Here is a 22,457-nt window from a genome sequence, read left to right on the forward strand (position 1 = left end):
CTGTGGTTAATTATGCAGAGCCTGCTAACAGTCCAGGAGGACCCCCCCCCCCAGGCTGGACAATAAAAAATCCACCAGCAAAGTAAAGAAAGAACATAAACAAAGAACTGGAAAGCTCTTATTTCTTTTCTCACACTCGCCCCCACCTGTGAAGAAAACAGGAGGAAGGGTTTTTATGTTGTTGGTTCCCCCTAAATAGCTTTCCTCCTTATCAAAAGGGAAGGGTTTTTTTAAAATTATTTAATTTATTTAAAGAAAACTATCTTTTGGCTTGTTACTGCGGGGAGGTACGGTGGGACCCTCTGCTGCCGTGGGGATACATGGCAAAGCCCTCTGCTGCTGCAGGGAACCATAGTGCATCCTCCACCACTGTGTGTGGGTGGGGTATGGCGGGACTCTTCAGCTGTGGGGAAGTGTGACGCACCCTTTGCTGCCACGGGGAGGTACAGTGGGACCTCTGCCACCATGAGGAGGCTCAGTAAGGCCCTCCATTGCAGTAGATATATAGTGATAAATTGAGGTATTGTGATAATTTAGCTGGTGATATCCCATGATGTTGAAAATCAGATATTGTCCGGCTCTACTGCACTGATGCATGTTTGCATGAAGTGGTTGCAGCAGGTTTTGGTTCAACTTTTTAAAATGGATGTACTGAGCCACAAGCTAGTGGTGAGTGGAGACAGAGCCAAAAATGGGTTGGATGTGACATTTATAGTTTATATCTTTATACACATGTGTAAAGTAAGTTCTAATGGCTTGGGTGCCTGCTGTCTTCTGTTTTGGCTTGCTTTGCAAAGGGGAACCACGTGTATGTCCTGTGCAGATATATAGTTGCACGATCCCTTCATCTGCCATGATGAAGTTGGTTGCACAAAGTGTTCTACTTATTGGCGCTGCAAATTTGCAGAAGAACACAACTTAATTAGTATTCTGCTCATGCTTCTTTGGAGCCAACCCAATTTATTTAAGGAGGGTATCAGACACGGAGTGGGGTAAATAATGAAATGTTTTGGTGTTGGAATTGGTGTCTTGGTAAAGCATTCATTGTAAAAGTAAGTTCATGACCTAACGTTGAATTCTGCAGGCAGCTGTGCTTTGATTAGTTGGCTCACATTTTGAAGACTTTCTTTAGAATTATAACAGCCAAGTTCTTGTATTCTGAAATGGAAACATGAGATCTAGATGACTGTTCCATTCAGTGTCCTTTTCCTTTAGAAAAAAGGTTACTTGCTCAGTTATCTGCAGTACTAGCCTTTTCAGCCCAATAAAGCTCTGTCATTAGACAAAGTACATGGAAGAATAGTGCATTTCTATCACTAGCACACAGAAGAAGAAAATGCTGCCCTGGGAATTTTCCTTTGTCAATGGTGTGAGTTGCGAATAAGTCAAATAACGTAACTGGCATTAAAAGAAAGGTGATGGTTTGCCACTGAATCATGAAGAGAGATTCTCAGATTGATATAGGATACTCCTGCCTGTGGGAGCAATTTAGGACCCAAGCCAAACTCACTAAGCACTGCAGTTATGCTAGTTTGATTAAAATGGCCATAGATACCGTATCCGCTGCTGCTTCAGGAAATCAAACAAATTATAGGGATTTAGTTGGGTCTTTTAATCACAATAATTTGATTGTTCATTTCCAGTTTTATTAGAAATTGTGACTACGCCAAAAACAATGGTTTTATTCCAGTTGCCTCACTCCAGCATGCTAATGCTACCCCATGTGCATTTTTAAAGTGTTAAGAGTTCTATATCACTGTAAATTAATCAATAATAGCTTTGGCTGCAGCTATGTAGATTACAGTGGTGCCTCGCAAGACGAAATTAATTCGTTCCGCAAGTTTTTTCTTCTTGCGAGTTTTTCATCTTGCGATGCACGGTTTCCCATAGGAATGCATTGAAAATCAATTAATGCGTTCCTAGGGAAACCGCCTTCAGACCAGGTCCGGGGACAGTCTGTCCCCCGACCTCTTCTGAAGGCTGGGGGGGGGGGGAACAAGGGCTTTTCTTCCCACCCCCAGCATTTTAAAAAACCCGGGACAGCGGAGGACTTCTCCGCTGTCTGGGGCGATCTTAAAATGCTGGCGGGCGGCATTTTAAAATCGCCCGGGACAGCGGAGGACTTCTCCGCTGTCCGGGGCGATGTAAAAGCCCCTGGGAAGGCAGGCAGGGGGGACAAAGACTTTTGCCCCCCGCCCGCCTTCAGAAGAGGTCCTGGACCTCTTCTGAAGGCGAGCGGGGGGCGAAAGTCTTTGCCCCCCGCCTGCCTTCAAAAGCCGTCCGGACCAGCGGAGAAAGGCGCTGCCTTTCTCCGCTCTCCCGGGAAGGCAGGCAGGGGGGAGCAAAGACTTTTGCTCCCCGCCCGCCTTCAGAAGAGGTCCTGGACCTCTTCTGAAGGTGAGCGGGGGGCGAAAGTCTTTGCCCCCCCCCGCCTGCCTTCAAAAGCCGTCCGGAACAGCGGAGAAAGGCGCTGCCTTTCTCCGCTCTCCCGGGAAGGCAGGCAGGGGGGAGCAAAGACTTTTGCTCCCCGCCCGCCTTCAGAAGAGGTCCTGGACCTCTTCTGAAGGCGAGTGGGGGGCGAAAGTCTTTGCCCCCCCCGCCTGCCTTCAAAAGCCGTCCGGAACAGCGGAGAAAGGCGCTGCCTTTCTCCGCTCTCCCGGGAAGGCAGGCAGGGGGGAGCAAAGACTTTCGCCCCCCGCCCACCTTCAGAAGAGGTCCTGGACCTCTTCTGAAGGCGAGCGGGGGGCGAAAGTCTTTGCCCCCCCCGCCTGCCTTCAAAAGCCGTCTGGAACAGCGGAGAAAGGCGCTGCCTTTCTCCGCTCTCCCGGGAAGGCAGGCAGGGGGGAGCAAAGACTTTCGCCCCCCGCCCGCCTTCAGAAGAGGTCCTGGACCTCTTCTGAAGGCGAGCGGGGGGCGAAAGTCTTTGCCCCCCCCCGCCTGCCTTCAAAAGCCGTCCGGAACAGCGGAGAAAGGCGCTGCCTTTCTCCACTCTCCCGGGAAGGCAGGCAGGGGGGAGCAAAGACTTTCGCCCCCCGCCCGCCTTCAGAAGAGGTCCTGGACCTCTTCTGAAGGCAAGCGGGGGACGAAAGTCTTTGCTCCCCCCTGCCTGCCTTCAAAAGCCGTCCGCGATAGCGGGAAGCTCTTCCCTGCTATCCCGGACTGCTTTTAAAATGCTGGCGGTGGGGAGCAAAGCCTTTCGGCCCCCGCCGGCCTTCCTGGACCTCTTCTGAAGGCCGGAGGGGGGGAAAGGCTTTGCTCCCCACCGCCAGCATTTAAAAGAGGTCCCCGGAGATTTCCCTATGGGCTTTCGTCTTGCGAAGCAAGCCCATAGGGAAATTCGTCTTGCGAAGCGCCTCCAAAACAGAAAACCCTTTCGTCTTGCGGGTTTTCCGTCTTGCGAGGCATTCGTCTTGCGGGGTACCACTGTATATACTGTATCACACATGGGTTTATCCCATTTCGACACAGCCCTACCACCCTAACTTGGAGAATGAATCTCTTACAGTAGCTTTGTCTCCCCTGATTCATAGAAGCCAAAGGTTACAAAATAAGGCATGGGGCTTTAACCAGCCAGCCAGCCAGCTCCTCCTAGGGAGGCAGAGCCTACCCTCAGGCCTGGTTACATAAGGCTTCATTTGTCTCTGACTCACTGCAGAGACAACTTCTCCTGTAGGTATTGAAACAGGGTCCATTGGAGCTGTCTAAGGTACTTGTGTTCTGTGCATGACTGAGATTTGAGAGTAAACGCTGCCTGCTTCCCTCAAACACATGTAGAATTTGACAGCCCCTCTCCCCCCAAAACACTAAATACCCCACCCACTGGCAATATGGATATATGAATGAAGGATGATGTTTGCATTTGCATTAGCAGTATTTTCAAAATGTTCACACACTGGGTGGAGGAGGCAGCGAAGCACTCAAGACCGCAACACCAGTTTTACGAGGTTATTTAGAAAAGATGGTAAGAGGACAACCCAAGAGACAGGGTGTTGCTTCAAGAAACTTTTAAAGAGAACATTTTAGTTCACATCTGTCTATCTTATTATTGCTACTTACTACACTCGATCTTAGCCACAAGTGTCTTATTACAGCTACTTACAATCAGGCTTCTGGGTTTCTCACACATTACGTAGGAAAAAAAGAGGGACACTGAGGGACAAAGGACTTTTTGGCATCAGTCCAACTTTACAGACCAGGACCCAAGTGAGCATTGATTGACATGTTGAAATTAACAAGCCACTCATAAGACAGTCATGTAGCCAGGAAAGTGCCCAGGGACTAGAGACTGGAAACAAAGTGGTAGTAGGCCAGAGATGGAAGCTGTCAAGCTGCAAAATACAGGCTTTCCTCAGCTTCTGGCAGAAAAAAGGACTTAATTCCTTAGGTACAGATGATGGATGACTGGGGAGACCAAGCAATTTTAAAGAGATAAGTGGGTACAGGACAAGCCCCTGTTACAGTTAGTACTTAACAACTGCATGAAAATTGTGATCCAAGAGCAGTATATTATAACACACAGTGGCTAGGAGCATTGGTCACTCATATTAACATACTGCATGAATACTGCATTGATCCATTGTGTATCCTGATATTACAAACAAGCTTTCGAAATAGTAAAGTGTGTGCATTTTATTACAAACTGTGTTGACTCCTGACACATTACCCTCTCTTCACTTTACTTATAAATGGCCTGCATCCTTGGCCATCTCTTCCAATGTAAATTCTCAAGTCAGGTTTGGGACCAAGATACCTAATCTACAAAGAAGTTTGTATCCAAAATTTGTACAGAGCTAGGAATCCTGGGGGGATTTTTAATGGAGCTGATTGCACCAAATCTGTCTGAAAAGCTTTATTACTATTTAAGTGGGCGCTGACCTACTTTGAAGGAAATAACTAGTCTAAGTATTGAATCTTTATATTTTGTTTTCATGTTATGGGATCTTACTGGGGTTGCAGTGAACCAGTTTATGTCTGTGATGGCACCTCCGGAAATGGTTAAATTGAGATACATTGGCCCATCTAGTTCTCACAGTGGCTTACCAGAAGCCTGCAAGCTGGACAGGAGTGCAACAGCATTCTGCCCACCTCCGATTTCCAGAAACTGGTATTCAGATCAAGTCAAATACCTTTATTGGCATCACAATATAAAACATTTCAAGTCACTGGGATAATTAAAAGGACGAGGGTGAAGCTGTTGAGGGTAATAAGGTCACACTGTGATCATGTGCACTTAGATATTCTGCTTCGCCCTGTCTGTTCCCCAGAAGGATGGTTCGTTGGGAACCCTTTCGGGTAAAATTGTGGCTAAAAAGGAAGTTACTAAGGCAGTGATATCTTTGTCCCAATCTGCCAGGAGAAACCTCATTTGACTTCTTCGCGGATTTGTAGGTCGGAGGTCCAACTTTTGCTCAGCATCAGTAGGCGAGGTCTGCTGTGTAAAGAGCAATCTAAGAGAATGTGGTCCATTGAATCTGGTACTCCTTGGTTGCAGGCACACAAATGGGCTTGATATGGAGTATGTGAGAATCTGCCTTTGGTCACTGCAGAAGGAAGAAGCTGGTATTCAGAGGCACAACATTGCAGCTTTCCCACTGACATAGTGGTAGCATATTTGTGGTCTCGGTGTAATGTAGGCATAGGATTGATCTGATAGCTTCTTAAAGCTCTCAGATTACTGTGTGAAAATACTGAAACTGTTTTGTTTTAAATTTCTTGCAGCAAATGAAGAATGTGTGGATTTGGCTATTTCTGTGCTTTAAAGTGTTCTGTTGTGATTGACTGTTTTCAAGCCTCAGCAATTTTATTTGCTTTTCATAAACCACTTGGGCTATGATCTCGTGGGGAAATGGTTTAAACATTTCATAATTAAACTGTTCATGTCATGATCCAAAGCTTCAAGGTACATACTCTCATGGAGGTTTGTATGAAGAGTGCTTCCCTTATTCATGTCAAAACATTGGGCAGAATTCAGTCTGTGAAGTGTTGATTAAATGAATGCACCCTTAAGCATATATTCATTTCCCCCCTGGTATTACTGGTCCACATAACTAGTGGCTATACCCAGTGCTTTTTCCCCTAAAAAAATATTTAAGGGTACTCTCATTTCCTACTCATATTGAAATACTGTCCCTCAATGAGGCCAAAGTTAGATTCACAAAATGTTTAGGAGTATGCGTACCCCTGTGTACCCCCAGAAAAAAGCACTGGCTATACCTATATTCTGTTTCACACATACTTAGAAATTAACTATCATCTTATATTACATGTGGTCAAATGCTGTAGCTTAAAAAAAGAAGAAGGTGGAAACCTTTTGAGAATCCTCACACAGAGCTGCTTGGTTATATATAATTCTAGTTCCAGATTTGAAATGCTACACAGAGAGACTGCAATCCAGTTAGACTTATGCCCTGTAGGGCTAGCTCTGTGTGGTTTAATTAATTTTTGACCAGCATGTAAAACTGTAATTACTGAACCAGCAGTAATTGAAAGTGAGAGAAATATCATCTGCCTTTAAAAAAATTAAAAATAAAAGAGGGCATCAGCTAATAAACCAAATGGAAACAACAACTTTGTATACGTTTCGACAGTTATTTTAACTTACATTGTGAGCTGGCTTGAACATCTGGAAAAAGCAAAGTATAAAGTTAAATAGACGCCATCCAACTCTTCCTTCATTCTTCCAGTTTCCTCGCAAATATATGACCTATGTGGAAGTCCTTTGACAGACAGAAGTGTCCAATAAGTGTGCTAATCATGGGTAATGGCAAACTAAACAAGCGTGACAGCTTCAAAATGAGCCTGGAAGGCCCATGTAACTGTTTAAAATAGTGCAGTATTTTGGATTTTAAAAAATCATTTTGATATAGCCACAGCTGTAGCTGATTTCCAAACAGAAACAGGTTTATTTGAAGGCAGCTGTTGATGGGGGATTGCTGCCAGTGGGGCAGTTCCAGCGGGGCAGCCCTGAAGGGGCAGAGACACCAAAGGCAACTATCCCTTTGGCTTTTTCCTTTGGGGTTGGGCGAGTGCAGTACCCACGGGCAATTGATTGTGGATGGACTTGTGCACATGTGACAGTTAATCTGGCTTTCAAGGGAAAGATGGAATGTTGTGGAGAAGCATTTAGTGAAAGCAAGAATGCTGCTCATGGTTATGTATTCACTGTACGTGTTGGTATTTTGTGATTTTATCATATTTTTTGTATTAATATGATAATCACTGCTTTTGGGACAAAGAGCAGTATATAGTTAATCAACAATATCATTGCAACGTGCATTAAACAAAAGCAGAAAAAGTAAATTTATAGCCTCCATGAAGACAACTGAATCTATTATTCTATGACTCTTGTTTCTGGTTCAGTAAGTTACTGACAGCTAGCTATGATAATAAAAAGGGCGTATTAGTAGAACTTAATGTTAATCTTTACTTGTGGACTCACAAGTAGAGTTATTGCTTAAGAAAAATTTATTTTTCAACCATAAGCCTATTGGATGAAGCAGCTTATATTAATGTACAATTTGCTTCATTACCTTAAATCTAGCTGATACACATACCAAGTAATATGTTGTAACAATGACAGTTTACTTTATTTCCTGTAGCACTCTTCCCTGGTTCATGCTTTCCTAATTGTTCCTTTATATAACCTCATTCTCACCCTCCAGTTTGTATTATGCAGTGTCTAGTGACTGCCTTCAAAGCATGCTGTGAGTGTTTGGCATCTAAATGCCTTTGTGTCAAGAGGTTGCAGTGATAATGGCGTGTAGATGATGCAGCCTGAATTCTTGGGTCACATTCCAGAATGTTCTGCTCAGTTGGTGAGTGTAATTCAATTGCAGCAGTCCAAAGAAGAAATCATGCAGAAAAATGCATCTTTATGGGATCTGAGGACTTGTATATAATTTGTGATGTGCTTACGTAATTCATATAAACTGTCTTGCTTATATGTTGATAATATGAAGGCTATGGTTTATATTAAGTTTTAATTATCTCAGTTTGGCTCCCCCCCCCCTTTGGCACTCAAGAGTTTTAAATTATTCTACAGTTGAAAGCTAAAGCAAATGTCAGACTTTAAATGGTTTCCTTTTCTATACTCAACCACAGCTTCCACTTGTTTTTATAATGCCAAAATATGATTTAGCATTATATCTGAACATAAACTATATGTCTAATGCAGGTAAGATTAGAGGTGCAGTAGTGCATCAGACTAAAAACAAAAAACAAATCTCCAAGTGATTTTGTGGAGGATATCTTAATAGAAAGAATGAGCTAGAGCTGTGGATTCCCCCCCCCCTTCTAATCAAATAGCTACCAATTTGTTTATTTCTCTGAAAAAAATATACCACATGACAATGATAAATAAAATGTTCTCTTGCAACAATACAGGAAGGTTTGTCTGAATAAAAAAAGAATTTTCATCACTGCTGTTTTGTTTTATACTACAGTATCAAATCTTCAGTAATTACATCCTAACCTTTTATTATTGTTATTGCTACTTTGAAAAAAATACTCAATGCCAACAATTTGCAGGTTAATACTGTATGCATGAACAACATTGTCTCAGTTCAGAAGGCTTGCCATTGAAATAAAATAACAGTATAGAAGTACAGATGTAATAACCTTCTATCTGAGCTGTTCTATGTAAGTACTACTGCTTCAATGACTACTAACATTAGCTGCAGTAGAACAAGTGAGGCAGTTGAGGAAAGTCAGTATAGAAAAAGTGGTTTTCAGGAAGAGACCTAAAAGTAGAGAGAATGGTTCCATCTCCACCACAGAGATCAGTATGGCAGGCACATATAGGCAAGAACAGAAAAAAAACATGTAAAGATGCTTAATTGTTAGTAAGGTGCCTCAAGGTTGGTTGGAGATGTGTAAACCTTAATTGATACGGTTTGCTCAGGTTTTACTAAGTTGTTTTAATAGCTTCAGATATCATTCACTGCAGATGTAGAGAAGCATAGGGGAGGGAGAATAGGTGAGAATTCTCTCTCCCCTTCCATTAGCAGGTTCCAGTGGTGTCTATGGGGCCATGAGTGGAATTCCAGTCATGGCATCTTGGAATCCAACCCATTATATGCAGGGTTATCTATGTGCAGACCTAAAAACTTTGCCTAATTGATGTAAATGACACTTCATGTTACACATTCAATATAGTTTTTAACATGCCAAAGAAGAACTCTTTGTACCTTTTACAGAAGAGAACACAGCTGCAATAGAGTATTTCTATTCTTGTTTGAATAATGGTGCTTGGACTTGCCAAATTAATGAGCTGGAATGGGGAAAAAGAACAAAATTATGACCCTAGCTATAGATTTAAGTCTGTTGCTTATAAACCCATCAGTTTTAGTTCATGATATAAACTAGATTATAGTATGACAGAGTGTCATTTAAGTAAATTAGTAAACTCCATAGTGTTTGTTTGGATGTTTCCTGCTACCTAATAAGATTAACATTCCATTTAGAACTATTTAATGAAGAGAGATTATAGATCACAGAAATAAGGAATGCCACTGGTAACTGGAGAAACGGATAGCTTCTGAAGTCTTGGTATTATCACAAGTATTATCACAATGACTTCCTACACAGATTATTGTTGGACAAAATATCCATCACTGCAAAGCGTTTTTGATATGGGGTTTAAGCCAAGGAGGTGCTGTTTGATTTTTCAAACCAGACCACTTACAGCATTTTCATTGCATAGCGGTTACACCCACAACTGATTAACATGTAGTTTTGTATTTTGTATGCAAGCAGGAGTGGGGCGGGGATCTCTCATTTGGGAAGCAGAGGCGCTCCCCAGCTGAGCTGCCCCAATCCAGCTCCTCCTCCCATGCAAGCAGGAGCAGGGGCACTCAAAACGGAAGTGTGGCACTGAAAAAGGAAGCGTAACACTAAAAATGGAATAGTTTGGATTCTGAAAAAAGTTCACAATCCGGAACACCTACTTCCGGGTTTGCGGTGTTTGATTTCCAAGTTGTTCATGAACTAAGCTGTTCAAAAACCGAGGTACCTGTCAGGGAACTGACATCGGAGCTAGAGGCGGAGGGAAGGCTCTCAAATGATGCTGGAGAAGGGCCCAGCAGGGAGAGAGGCAGCTCCGCAGATGGGGAAGCAAATCAGCGCAACACCAGGGATAAAGGGGGGCTGATGGGGGAATCAGCGAGAGGGCTCCAGGACTCTTCACTGGACACCAGCGGGGAGAGCACGGGTCCTCCTCTACCCACGCCCTCCCTGCGCAGAAGACTACCGCGCAGAGAGAGTAGGAGGAGACTGGGTGTCAAACAACTTTTATGTTGGAAGAGATTTAAGAAACACCCACTGACGGATTCTGCTAGCGACTGAGGCAGCCATGAAGTGAAGGGCTGCCCAGACTGAAAGGTTTAGCAAGGCAACAAAGCCAGGAGAGGCGGCAACTTACGCACGAGCAACCCATACTCATTACAGCACCACTGTATAGTATGTGCAGCAAGATGTTGGGGGAAGAATAGGTGCTGCATTGTTGTATAGAGAGTACAGGTGTAACCAGACCAGAGGAATCTATGGTGGTACATGGTTACTTTACCCCCCTGCTATCTGACCCTCCTTTTCAGACCCCATGTGATCTGAAGACCTTCAGCTGGGAAATTTCTGATAAGTGATGCTAGTTCTACTTGCACTGCCATTTGTAATTTGGATCGGGGGAGTCACGATGAACTGATGCACTATTGTGCGGTGTGCGTGTGTGCTGTATTTGTTCCAGGGAAATGAACATAAGTGGTAAACTAGAGTAGAATAAGCACAGAGCTTCATGGAAATCTATGGAATTTTTGCCACTCAGCCTACAGACAGTCCATTCTTACCAGCTGCTTTGCTTCTGGCTGTACCTAATCTATAAATAAAACTGCATGAGATAACAGTGAGTGTTCCTTTGAAGGCACATTTTTTTCTTATTTAAATAAGATGTGTAACCAGCCCACATTGGGCTTGAATTTCTTTTGGTTGTACCCAGTACCTTGTGTGGACAGATCTTGTGAAGGTCCCACAAGATCTCGTGAGACCTTCCCGGAGCCTAGGAAACAAAATGCTCTTTCTGCACCAGGCTTTCCTGTTACAGAAAGAATTTTTAAGTCCTCCACCTGCTTACTGAGCTCTGGGAAGGTAAGGATAGGCCTTGCATGACCTTCCCAGACACCAGTAAGAGATGGGTAGTCAATTGTGCATTGTACATGGGGCTGCCACTGAAGATGGTTTGTAAACTTCAACTGGCTTGGGTGATCACTGGGGCAAGACGGTTAGAGCACATAACACCAATCCTGGCCAATCAGTTTCCAGGTCCAATTCAAAGTGCTGTGTTGACTTTTAAAGCCTTAAACGGCTCAGGAGCACAATATCTCAAGGACCACCTCTCTCCATATGAACCTACAAGAACTCGGAGATCATCATCTGAGGCCCTCCATGAGAGGCCTGAGGGTGGCAGCATGAGAATAGGCCTTTTCGGCAGTGGCTCTCCTTTCGTGGAAGGCTCTCCCCAGGGAGGCTCACCTGGTGCCTTTGTTACATATCTTTAGGTGCCAGGCAAAATCATTCCTCTTCAACTGGGCCTTTGGCTAATTAAACAGACTAAATGTGACTGTTCCAGGCTGGGGAATGAAGTATTTTTTTTTTGTATTATTATTATGCTATGCGTTTTGTGTTTTTATGTAGTTTATTGCCCTGTGATCTTTTGAAGAAGGGCGGTATATAAATTCAATAATAATAATAATTTTGCCTACTGTACTAAACACATAACTACAATGTTTCAAGTATATGGATATTGAAATATTTGTTTAAAAAACCCCAAACCAAAATATATCACAACTTTCATAAGTAAAATACACAGTCCCAAATGTAAGAACAGAGTTACAGCCCTTGCACACAGAGATAAAACAAGGGTTTCTCAGCATCTTATTTTCTGGAGAAAATTGAAATTTTAATTCGCCATGCTCTGATTCGTTTCTTGTCTGTGGTGGGGACATCATAAAATGCTGATCAGTTTCAGTTTCAATATGTCCAGGAAGTGTAACTGAACTTGGTGGTGTTTGAAGAACTTAGCAATCTTTTCTGGAACAGTGGTTCCCAATTAGCTTAAGTACTGCAGACCCCCTGTTTTTTAAAAGTCAAGCTATTGACCCCCTACTTTTGGAAATGTTGATATTTGTACAGTCATTTTTGTTACATGAATGGTGCCATGGACCGCCTGTGTGGGTTATGCAGACCTCCTGGGATCCACGGACCATTAGTTGGAAACCACTGCTCTAGAAGATAACTTATGCATATCCATGAATATAATTAAAGCTTCCCAGATGCTGCTAACTAACCATATTCCTGAGTAAAATAAAACACCTAGATGTGGCATTTCTAAGAGCAAATAAGTGGCTTCCTCAAGGTTCCTTAGTAGCAGTTAATTTTATCACTTTTGTTATTAATATAACCTGTTTGATGTTCCTGGAGTGTAACATTCTCATGATATATCTTAATGTAGCTGGAAATATCAACAATTCTGAAAGTATAGAAAATAAAATCCAGCTTTCATAAGTGTCCTTTATTCAGCTTGGATTTAGGTAATCAAACTTCTGTGTACAGTGCTGCACAGCTGATTTGACTGCATTGTTATATAACCCTTGTTTCATTATTTATTTCTTTACATATATATTTGCTAAACCAATTATACGTTATTTATGGCTGCCTGTCAGTGGTCCTTGAATTCACAAAGAAAATGCATTGTAATTATTTTAGAAGCTGAAGTTTTATTATGCAAAAAATAAAAAAATAAAAAATATTGATGTATCATTTTGGTTAAGTCCCCTCACCCCCACACCTTGAATTATGTGTTCTAAATTCAACATGTATCCAGTTACCAGACAATCTTGATTTTTAAGATTAATGGCTAACTGAAGCTGCGGATTAATTTCCTAAACTATAACATATGCTTAGATTAATGTTTTAAATACCTTTTGAAGTTTTAAGTTATGCTTAACAAATTATAGTCCAACATTATTATAGGGTATATTTTTAATTAGCTGTTCTGAGGTCCTTTATTCTTAAAGTGAAAATTTTGCCGGTTTTACCCAAACAAATCCAGCTATACTATGATTTTCCCTTATTTGTTAGTAGTTCATGCCAATGACCTTAACAGCGAGTGGCGCTGTGGGTTAAACCACAGAGCCTAGGGCTTGCCGATCAGAAGGTCGGCGGTTTGAATCCCTGTGACGGGGTGAGCTCCCGTTGTTCGGTCCCTGCTCCCTCCAACCTAGCAGTTTGAAAGCACGTCAGAGTGCAAGTGGATAAATAGGTACCGCTCAGGCGGGAAGGTAAACGGCGTTTCGTGTGCTGCTCTGGTTCGCCAGAAGTGGCTTAGTCATGCTGGCCACATGACCTGGAAGCTGTATGTCAGCTCCCTCAGCCAGTAAAGCGAGATGAGTGCTGCAACCCCAGAGTTGTCCGCGACTGGACCTAATGGTCAAGGGTCCCTTTACCTTTACATGCCAATGACAATCCATTGCTAGTATGGTTGGAGGTGATCGTGGGAGGAGTGACAGTGCCTGCAGTGCTCTCTGCAATTAGAAGGGCACCTGTGGACCAACTCTACATCTGTGTACACCATTATTCAAAATCTATTGTGAATTAGAGAAGGTAGCAGAAAATACAGAATGACATGTCTCTTTCAAAATTATTACAATATTCATGGGCCAAGATACAGTGCAGTATGAGAGACTGCTGTGCTCATGAACAGGATTTTTAAGCTCCACATTAAAATGGTACTAGATTCAGGTAGGTCTGATGCAGTTGAAATAAATTAAAAATTCAAAAAATTGTCCAATAGCACCTTAGAGACCAACTATATAGTTCTGGGTATAAGCTTTCGTGTGCATGCACACTTCTTCAGATACACTGAAACAGAAGTCATCAGACACATATATAGTTCTGATATATATACCCTTATACTGTATATATATATTCTGAGAAATACCCCACCCCACCCTCCCACTATATATAAGGGTCTGGTGACTTCTGTTTCAGTGCTTCTGAGGAAGTGTGCATGCACATGAAAGCGTATACCCAGAACTACTTAGCTGGTCTCTAAGGCACTGTGGGTTAAACCACAGAGCCTAGGACTTGCCAATCAGAAGGTCGGCAGTTCGATTCCCCACGACGGGGTGAGCTCCTGTTGCCCGGTCCCAGCTCCTGCCAACCTAGCAGTTCGAAAGCACGTCAAAGTGCAAGTAGATAAATAGGTACCGCTCCAGCGGGAAGGTAAACGGCGTTTCCGTGTGCTGCTGTGGTTCACCAGAAGCGGCTTAGTCATGCTAGCCACATGACCCGGAAGCTGTATGCTGGCTCCCTTGGCCAATAAAGCGAGATGAGGGCCGCAAGCCCAGAGTCGGTCACGACTGGACCTAATGGTCAGGGGTCCCTTTACCTTTTAAGGTGCTATTGGATAATTTATTAAAATGGTAGTTCCCCAGTCCTTCTGGGCATCCTCCAGAATGGTTATTTCCCCTTACATCTACTGTATATTTGGAAAGTGGTTTGTATATTTGCTACATACCCTCCAGTATTCCTTAGATTTATTTAATGGAATGCAGGAGAAGTCCAGAAAGCAGATTCTGAAAGGAAAACTGGGAGATAGAATTGACAAAATGGAGATGTGCACACAGCCAGGAGCTGCAAAGCAAAGGAAGGCTGAAAGTTAAAATATTTGGCTGCATGCCTGTAGTCTACATTTCAAAGTAGTAATGATGCGGTGGTGTGGTGTGGTGATGATGAAGCTTATAGAAGTGAGCAGCCAAACTGCTGTGGTTTCATGAAATGTTAATGAAAATTCTAACAGGAAGCTGAATTCTTGAACAATGGACTATCTGAAAACAAGCAGGCATCTGAGAGAGAAGTGTAAGGTCTATTTGCCTGGGGTGAACCCTCACACAGGCCCTAGGGACAATAGGAGTTGTGTGGGCAGTTAAGGAAATGAACACTAAAGCTGAATCAGAAGAGGTCCCAGGAGATGGAAAGCCAAGGGACTTTATGCCCTGAGGCTTGTTGAATCTGCCACATTATCTTACTCACTATTGAAGGAAGCTATGTTAGAGATAGGGCAAATGACAGATAGCGAGTGTGAAGGCTTAATAGACCTGGCAGAAAAGAAAATGGGATGGAACATTATTGTGTCGGGAGTATAGCACTATGAGATCTGATTAGAGAAAAGAGAAATTGTAGCTGCATGGAACAACTTGAAACAGGTATTTTTTTTAATGCAAAAAACCTTACACAAAAACACAATGTTTCTTCAGATTCTATAAGTACATGACAGATCCAAGTAAACCGAAATACAATATTGTGCAATGTTACAAAGTTCTATTAAACCTGTCAAAATATTTTGAACCAATAGAGACTATTCAAGGAGAAAATGTTAACAGTGAAGTATATATTTAGAGTCAAAATCTATTGAAGATTTTAATACAGTGGTGCCTCGCAAGACGAAATTAATTCGTTCCGCAAGTTTTTTCTTCTTGCGAGTTTTTCGTCTTGCGATGCACGGTTTCCCATAGGAATGCATTGAAAATCAATTAATGCGTTCCTAAGGAAACCGCCTTCAGACCAGGTCCGGGGACAGTCTGTCCCCCGACCTCTTCTGAAGGCTGGGGGGGGGGGGGACAAGGGCTTTTCTTCCCACCCCCAGCATTTTAAAAAACCCCGGGACAGCGGAGGACTTCTCCGCTGTCCGGGGCGATCTTAAAATGCTGGCGGGCGGCATTTTAAAATCGCCCGGGACAGCGGAGGACTTCTCCGCTGTCCGGGGCGATGTAAAAGCCCCTGGGAAGGCAGGCAGGGGGGGCCAAAGACTTTTGCCCCCCGCCCGCCTTCAGAAGAGGTCCTGGACCTCTTCTGAAGGCGGGCGGGGGGGCGAAAGTCTTTGGCCCCCCCGCCTGCCTTCAAAAGCCGTTCGGGAAGGCAGGCAGGGGGGAACAAAGACTTTCGCCCCCCGCCCGCCTTCAAAAGCTCTCCCGGGAGGGCAGGCAGGGGGGAGCAAAGACTTTCGCCCCCCGCCCGCCTTCAGAAGAGGTCCTGGACCTCTTCTGAAGGCGGGCGGGGGGCGAAAGTCTTTGGCCCCCCCCGCCTGCCTTCAAAAGCCGTCCGGGAAGGTAGGCAGGGGGGAGCAAAGACTTTCGCCCCCCGCCCGCCTTCAGAAGAGGCCCTGGACCTCTTCTGAAGGCGGGCGGGGGGCGAAAGTCTTTGCCCACCCCCGCCTGTCTTCAAAAGCCGTCCGGGACAGCGGAGAAAGGCGCTGCCTTTCTCCGCTCTCCCGGGAAGGCAGGCAGGGGGGAGCAAAGACTTTCACCCCCCGCCCGCCTTCAGAAGAGGTCCTGGACCTCTTCTGAAGGCGGCCGGGGGGCGAAAGTCTTTGCTCCCCCCCCCGCCTGCCTTCAAAAGCCGTCCGCGATAGCGGGAAGCTCTTCCCTGCTATCCCGGACTGCTTTTAAAATGCTGGCGGTGGGGAGCAAAGCCTTTCGGCCCCCGCCGGCCTTCCTGGATCTCTTCTGAAGGCCGGAGGGGGGGGGAAGGCTTTGCTCCCCACCACCAGCATTTAAAAGAGGTCCCCGGAGATTTCCCTATGGGCTTTCGTCTTGCGAAGCAAGCCCATAGGGAAATTCGTCTTGCGAAGCGCCTCCAAAACAGAAAACCCTTTCGTCTTGCGGGTTTTCCGTCTTGCGAGGCATTCGTCTTGCGGGGTACCACTGTATAGGTTTGGAAGCCAAACTAGCTTGTGCAGAAGAATGTTCTCAATCTTGGTTAAGATACATATGATTTTAAAATGCCATAAATGAGCTACTAAAAGATGCTCTTATATTTCCATGGCCTGATAATTGAGCTAGCAACAGCAGTAACACTTGATGTAAGTAAATTGCTGCATTTCTCAAAATGCTTTGGCAACTAGGTCAAAGGTTCAATCTGTGTTGCCTGTTAGTGTTTAGAATTAGTTTGTCAACATTTCCCCAGACACTTCCAGGCTGCAAGGACATGAAGTAGCTCCTCTCGTTTTACTGACTTGCTGGTTATTTCTAAACATGCAATTTGGGAAAAACCATCAGCAAAATTAAATATATTTTTAATAACTGCAGTAAGTAATATGTAGGTCTTATTATCTCAGGCTTGCTGTCATTTGCTTCTTTATATAACAGGAACTGCTAAGGATTTGGTTTTTTTAAGGGAGGGTGTTTTTGTTGTTAAAAGCAAATTACTGTGATACAGTAGTAGTTGGTGTGTTAGCTGTCAATTTCTGATTCAGTGTAAAATTACTTTTATCACATCATTTGTTGTAATCTCAGACCTTTCTCACACACAGTGCTTTTTCTGCACAGAAAACGATCCACACAGCATAAAGCTTAAAATCTGCATATATGGTAATATGTAACAAATGTATGTACACCAATTGGAAAACAGTCACCAATCAGTTTCCTGGTGTGGGTATAATTAAATTAAAGACACACACTTATTACTAGCATTGATCACTTGGTGAGCAATCCTATGTACAAGAAGCAAGCCAGTGTAAATTAGGCTGGCATAAAGGTACAACAGATCCAAAGCCTGTTCAGCTGCTTCTCTACCTAAGCCTAACAAAGGAAAACAAGCCTTTCAGTATTGTCCTGCATCAGGTTGTCAGGTTACGTGATCACACTGAATGGACTTAGGACAGGCATAGGCAAACTCCGGCCCTCCAGATGTTTGGGACTACAATTTCCATCATCCCTGACCACTGGTCCTGTTAGCTAAGGATGATGGGAATTGTAGTCCCAAACATCTGGAGGGCCGGAGTTTACCTGTGCCTGGCTTAGGATCTAGCCTAATCTTCCTGCTCTGGTCCTGCCCTTGGAATATCCCCCGGAACGCTGAGCCAGGATGAGCAAGTTATGCTGTCTTATCTTTGACTGAGCCAGTGTTAGATACTGAGATATGAAAGCTAGGAGCGAAATGGCACCTTAAGCCTAGGTTATGGGCGCAACAATGGAATGCTTAGGCCTGCTTTTTTATAACAAGAATACAAAGGTGAAAATGAAAGAACTGTGGCTAAAATATTATGTTTGTTTTTCACATGGTCCAGTCCTTCTCCTGCCCACTCCCCTAATATTTTAGGAGGGTCTCTTCTCCAGTCTTCAGAGACTAGCTGGAGGCAGGGAGGCAGAAAAAGGGCCTCCTTTTCTTCCAGTCCGCAGTTTTAATCTTAAATCTTAGGCGCAGTACTGCGCCCAAAGCTCAGAAACCGCTTGCACTAATGAAATTCCCTGTCGCAAAATGTGCCTAGAAAAATGGGAGTTTCGAACACTGGTTGGGGGACCAAGAAAGAACGGCACATAAGTCAAACCACAGGTTGCAAGGATCAGCAGTTCCATGAGAGCTCAAAAGGCATGACTAGCCACGAGCTAAGATGTTGAACCAACAAGTGACATACAGTGGTACCTCGGGTTAAGTACTTAATTCGTTCCGGAGGTCTGTTCTTAACCTGAAATTGCTCTTAACTTGAAGCACCACTTTAGCTGCCACGCCGCCGGAGCACAATTTCTCTTCTCATCCTGAAGCAAAGTTCTTAACCTGAGGTACTATTTCTGGGTTAGCGGAGTCTGTAACCTGAAGCGTCTGTAACCTGAAGTGTATGTAACCCGAGGTACCACTGTATTCTCTATGCTTTCCTTCTGAAGGATGAGGCAGGCACAGCATTTAGTGCACCATGTTGCTGGAGTCCTGAGGTTGACTGCAAATGTGCTCTCCTTCTAGTGGGCTGGCTAGGTAAGGTTTTTGCATGCTGGTGCTGGCATCTCTGTGTCCTAGGTGACAGAGGTGAGATGCAAGCCAGATCAGCATTGGATTTACTCCCAGCTGCATCCCATGAACAGGGAGACTCCTGTTTAACAGGCAGGTCCTTGGCTGAAGAAGCTAAGGGAGGCATCTCTGGGAGGGAGTTAATGGGAGGCCCTTCTGAGAGTTTGCGCAAGTCATCTTTGGAAGGCAGATTTCCACCCGCTAACCCACTGGGACCCATAGCTGTCAACTTTCAGTTTTGAAAATAAGGGATCAGCAGCCTCAAAAATAAGGGATCAGCAGCATAGCTGTCAACTTTCGGATTTGAAAAGAAGGGATCAGCAGCCTCACCTGTCCCGGAGACAGTCTATGGGATATCTAACAATCTGGGATAGCAGCGGGAAACGGCGCTGAAATAAGGGAATTTCCCGCAAAAAAAGGGAAGGTTGACAGCTATGCTGGGACCCTCTCCAGGATCCAGCATTTATTGGGGTTTGGAATCCATTACCCACATACCACTGGGACCCTTTTAGCTCTCCAAGATCCTCCTACACCTTCTTAGGGTCTCACTCCCCCCTCCACGACACCTCCATGGCACTCATGACAATATGCAAGTTTTGAGTTACGTGCTCAAACATGACAGTTTTGAAACTAGTAGATGCAGCTGAGTAGAATATATATGATACACTGCAGTATTTTCCTTTGAAGTGTTATAAAAATAGATGGCAAATTTTCTGCTCGTACATGATTAGAGTTTGAATTTAAGCCTGTACGTAATCATGTGGATTATAAATGAGTGCCAGTGAAATTTATAGTACTGTAATATATTTTGAAAGACTCCCTATTGTTTCAATATGTTGGGCCGTTTTCCATTCCATGTCATTTATGAAAGCCACATTGTTTCTTCCAGGAAAGCAGGCAACACATCAACCCAGATTCTCGGAAGATTTGTATTTCATCATGTACTTTTAATTTAAATCAACTTTTGCACTTTTAAAATGGCATTCTCCAACTACTTTGCTGTAGCACTAGTGAAGGTGGCCAGGTCAGGCGGAATGATCTGCAGTAGTGATAACCCTAATGTCCCAAGTAATGTGTGCATAAACAAATCACTCTATAATGTTATTAGCCATACTGCAGTGACCTGGTTTGAATGTAATGCTAAACCAAACGATGACTTAGCATGAATGTATGAGCGTTTGAGTTCCCAGAGAGGAGGCTGTAGCTACTTCATTCCTTCTCTGGCCCTGCTGCTGCAGTGCTGCTCTGAGCTAAGCCATGGATTGGCACAGACTTCATCTGAATCTGAGCTCGTAGTTTGCTTCACTCCACACAAACCACGACCTGTAATTATGGTTTGTTCTATGGCTTATAGCTTGTGGTTTGTCTGGAGCAAACAAATTATGAATCTGGACTTGGATGACATTCGTAGAACCATAGAATTGTAGAGTTGGAAGGGACCCTGAGAGTCATCTAGTCCTTCCCACTGCAATGCAGGAATATGCAAATGACCCTTATGAGGATCAAACCCATGACATTGGCATTATCAGCACTACACTCTAACCACCCAAGTCCATTAAAATGTGCACACTGCAGCTACAGATTGTGAGGGTTGGATTGTATGGACCATATGTTTTTTAAATAGCATTGTCTCTCTACAATGCTACAAAGGTACATGATCTGTATGTCTTATTTCCAGCAGTCCTCATGGGAAATAGCTTGTTCCTTTTTTGAATATCTTCTGGATGATGAAAGAGAACCCATTTAGATATTCTAGCAGGAGATGGATCCCATGGCCGAGGACCAAATCCTCTAATCTGGGCACATGGATGTTTGCGGTTGTTATTGATGTTTATTACATTTATATAATGCCCTTCATCTGAAGATCACAGGGTGGTTTACAGTATAATTCTGAAGTAAGGGTCTGTTTATTAGCCCTGTGCCAGCGTGACTGTGGTTATCTAGACTGATTCAGGAAGCTAAAGATCTTCTGTTTGATGGTACAGAGCTCTTTAACATGAAGTTGGATAATGCATTGGACAGAGTCTAAAAGATGTAATATGAGTTATTGCATGGGTTTTGAGATGCAGCATTCTATTTTTGTTGCATATCACCTCTGCTACAGAACTTCCTCCAACTGCCTAGCCTCCCACTTCCCAGCAACACAGACATTGGAGGTTGCTTTGAGCTCTGCCAAGAAAGGCTTACTGGAGACAAAGTTTAAGTCATCCTACCTGCGCAAAAGGTTCTTGGTTGGATATGACAACACTCTGATGGACCTGCTCAGTTGAGTAACCTTGCCCTCCGAGTGGATGACCACTCTGTAGTTAGCCTGCGACCTCTTCCTGCACTGGATGACACAAGCCGTCAATGGGTTTGCAATTGTTGATAGCAGCAAATGTTGCCTGTTCTGCAGCAGGGTTTGGAGTGTTCAAATCAAGCCACATTAATATGTAATCTTTACAACGGCTCCGTAAAGTAGTTCAGCATCATCTCTGTGTTATATTTGGTGACCTGAGGCTGAGGGAACAATGTTGTGTCTTGCCTAAGACCATGAAGTGCTTATTTCAGTTGTGGGTATTATTTTGGTTTATGGCCGGTATTGTCCTTCATTAGAATGTTCTTTTATGGATTGTTCTCCATCTATTGAAACTTCTAGTGTGACTATCATTCCTAATGAGAGCCAGTGTGGTGTAGTGGTTAAGAGCGGTAGTCTCGTAATCTGGGGAACCGGGTTTGCGTCTCCGCTCCTCCACATGCAGCTGCTGGGTGACCTTGGGCCAGTCACACTTCTTTGAAGTCTCTCATCCCCACTCACCTCACAGAGTGTTTGTTGTGGGGGAGGAAGGGAAAGGAGAATGTTAGCCGCTTTAAGACTCCTTAAAGGGAGTGAAAGGCGGGATATCAAATCCAAACTCTTCTTCTTCTTCTTCTTCTTCTTCTTCTTCTTCTTCTTCTACTAATCGTTGGCTGTGCTTCCTGGGGTTGATTGGAACTGTATCTAGTAACATCTGGAGGACACATGTCACTAGGGATGTTTCATGTTAACCTTCAGATACTATAGATGAACAACAGGGATAAAGCATATGGTAAGGGTCTTTCTAGCACCCCCCTTAGGTAGATGTGGTTTTGACAGCTACTCTGTGTGTGTGTGGCTAAATCAGCTTCAGAGTGAATCAGAGTCTGAGCAACCCCACTCAGAATCACCAGGCTTGCTCTTGTTAAGCAATACCTCAAGCAGATACTGCAATTACTGTTCATATCTGACAGCTCAACTTGATTTTTTTGGTCTTATAACTTCAAAAACACATCAGCAACAATATTAGTATGAGTCATCCCTAATGAAAATATGATCAGTTGCATGAACATTTTTTATTAGGAATCAATCAAGAGCACATACTTAATGCCACTGTCTACTAAAAGCGATTTGACATTGTTTCATAGTGACTCGGCACAATAGAGATTGTAAGATGGTAAGTGAGAAACAGGAATAATATGAGGCACATCCACAAACCTTTCCATCCACTTTTCAAGTATTGCTAAAGACTGTGGATTCATGGAAGTCACTTAACAAATTGAGGGTTACAGTTATGATTGCAGATAAATGCATAGTCAGTTTTAACTCAGTTGCATGATTGAAGTAGAAG

The 22,457-nt window shown here is 43.8% G+C and overlaps 1 protein-coding gene and 1 long non-coding RNA gene across 20 annotated transcripts in view; one reads left to right on the forward strand and one right to left on the reverse strand.

Annotated features, from left to right (window-relative positions):
- The window catches only part of RYR2 (ryanodine receptor 2), a 260,198-nt gene that overhangs the window by 21,903 nt on the left and 215,838 nt on the right, over nucleotides 1-22,457 (forward strand). The window lies entirely within an intron of this gene.
- On the reverse strand, nucleotides 977-7,733 carry LOC308472726. 2 transcript variants are annotated; one of them, XR_013983676.1, is made up of 4 exons: nucleotides 7,554-7,733; nucleotides 6,602-6,716; nucleotides 5,908-5,972; nucleotides 977-1,158 (listed from the first exon to the last, which is right to left on the reverse strand). It is a non-coding gene; the product is annotated as an uncharacterized lncRNA (long non-coding RNA). The 2 variants fall into 2 exon arrangements; XR_013983677.1 differs by lacking the exon at nucleotides 977-1,158 and adding an exon at nucleotides 5,255-5,540.

This window comes from Podarcis pityusensis (assembly GCF_964106645.2).
Source record: "Podarcis pityusensis genome assembly, chromosome: 3".
Taxonomy (NCBI): Eukaryota; Metazoa; Chordata; class Lepidosauria; order Squamata; family Lacertidae; genus Podarcis; species Podarcis pityusensis.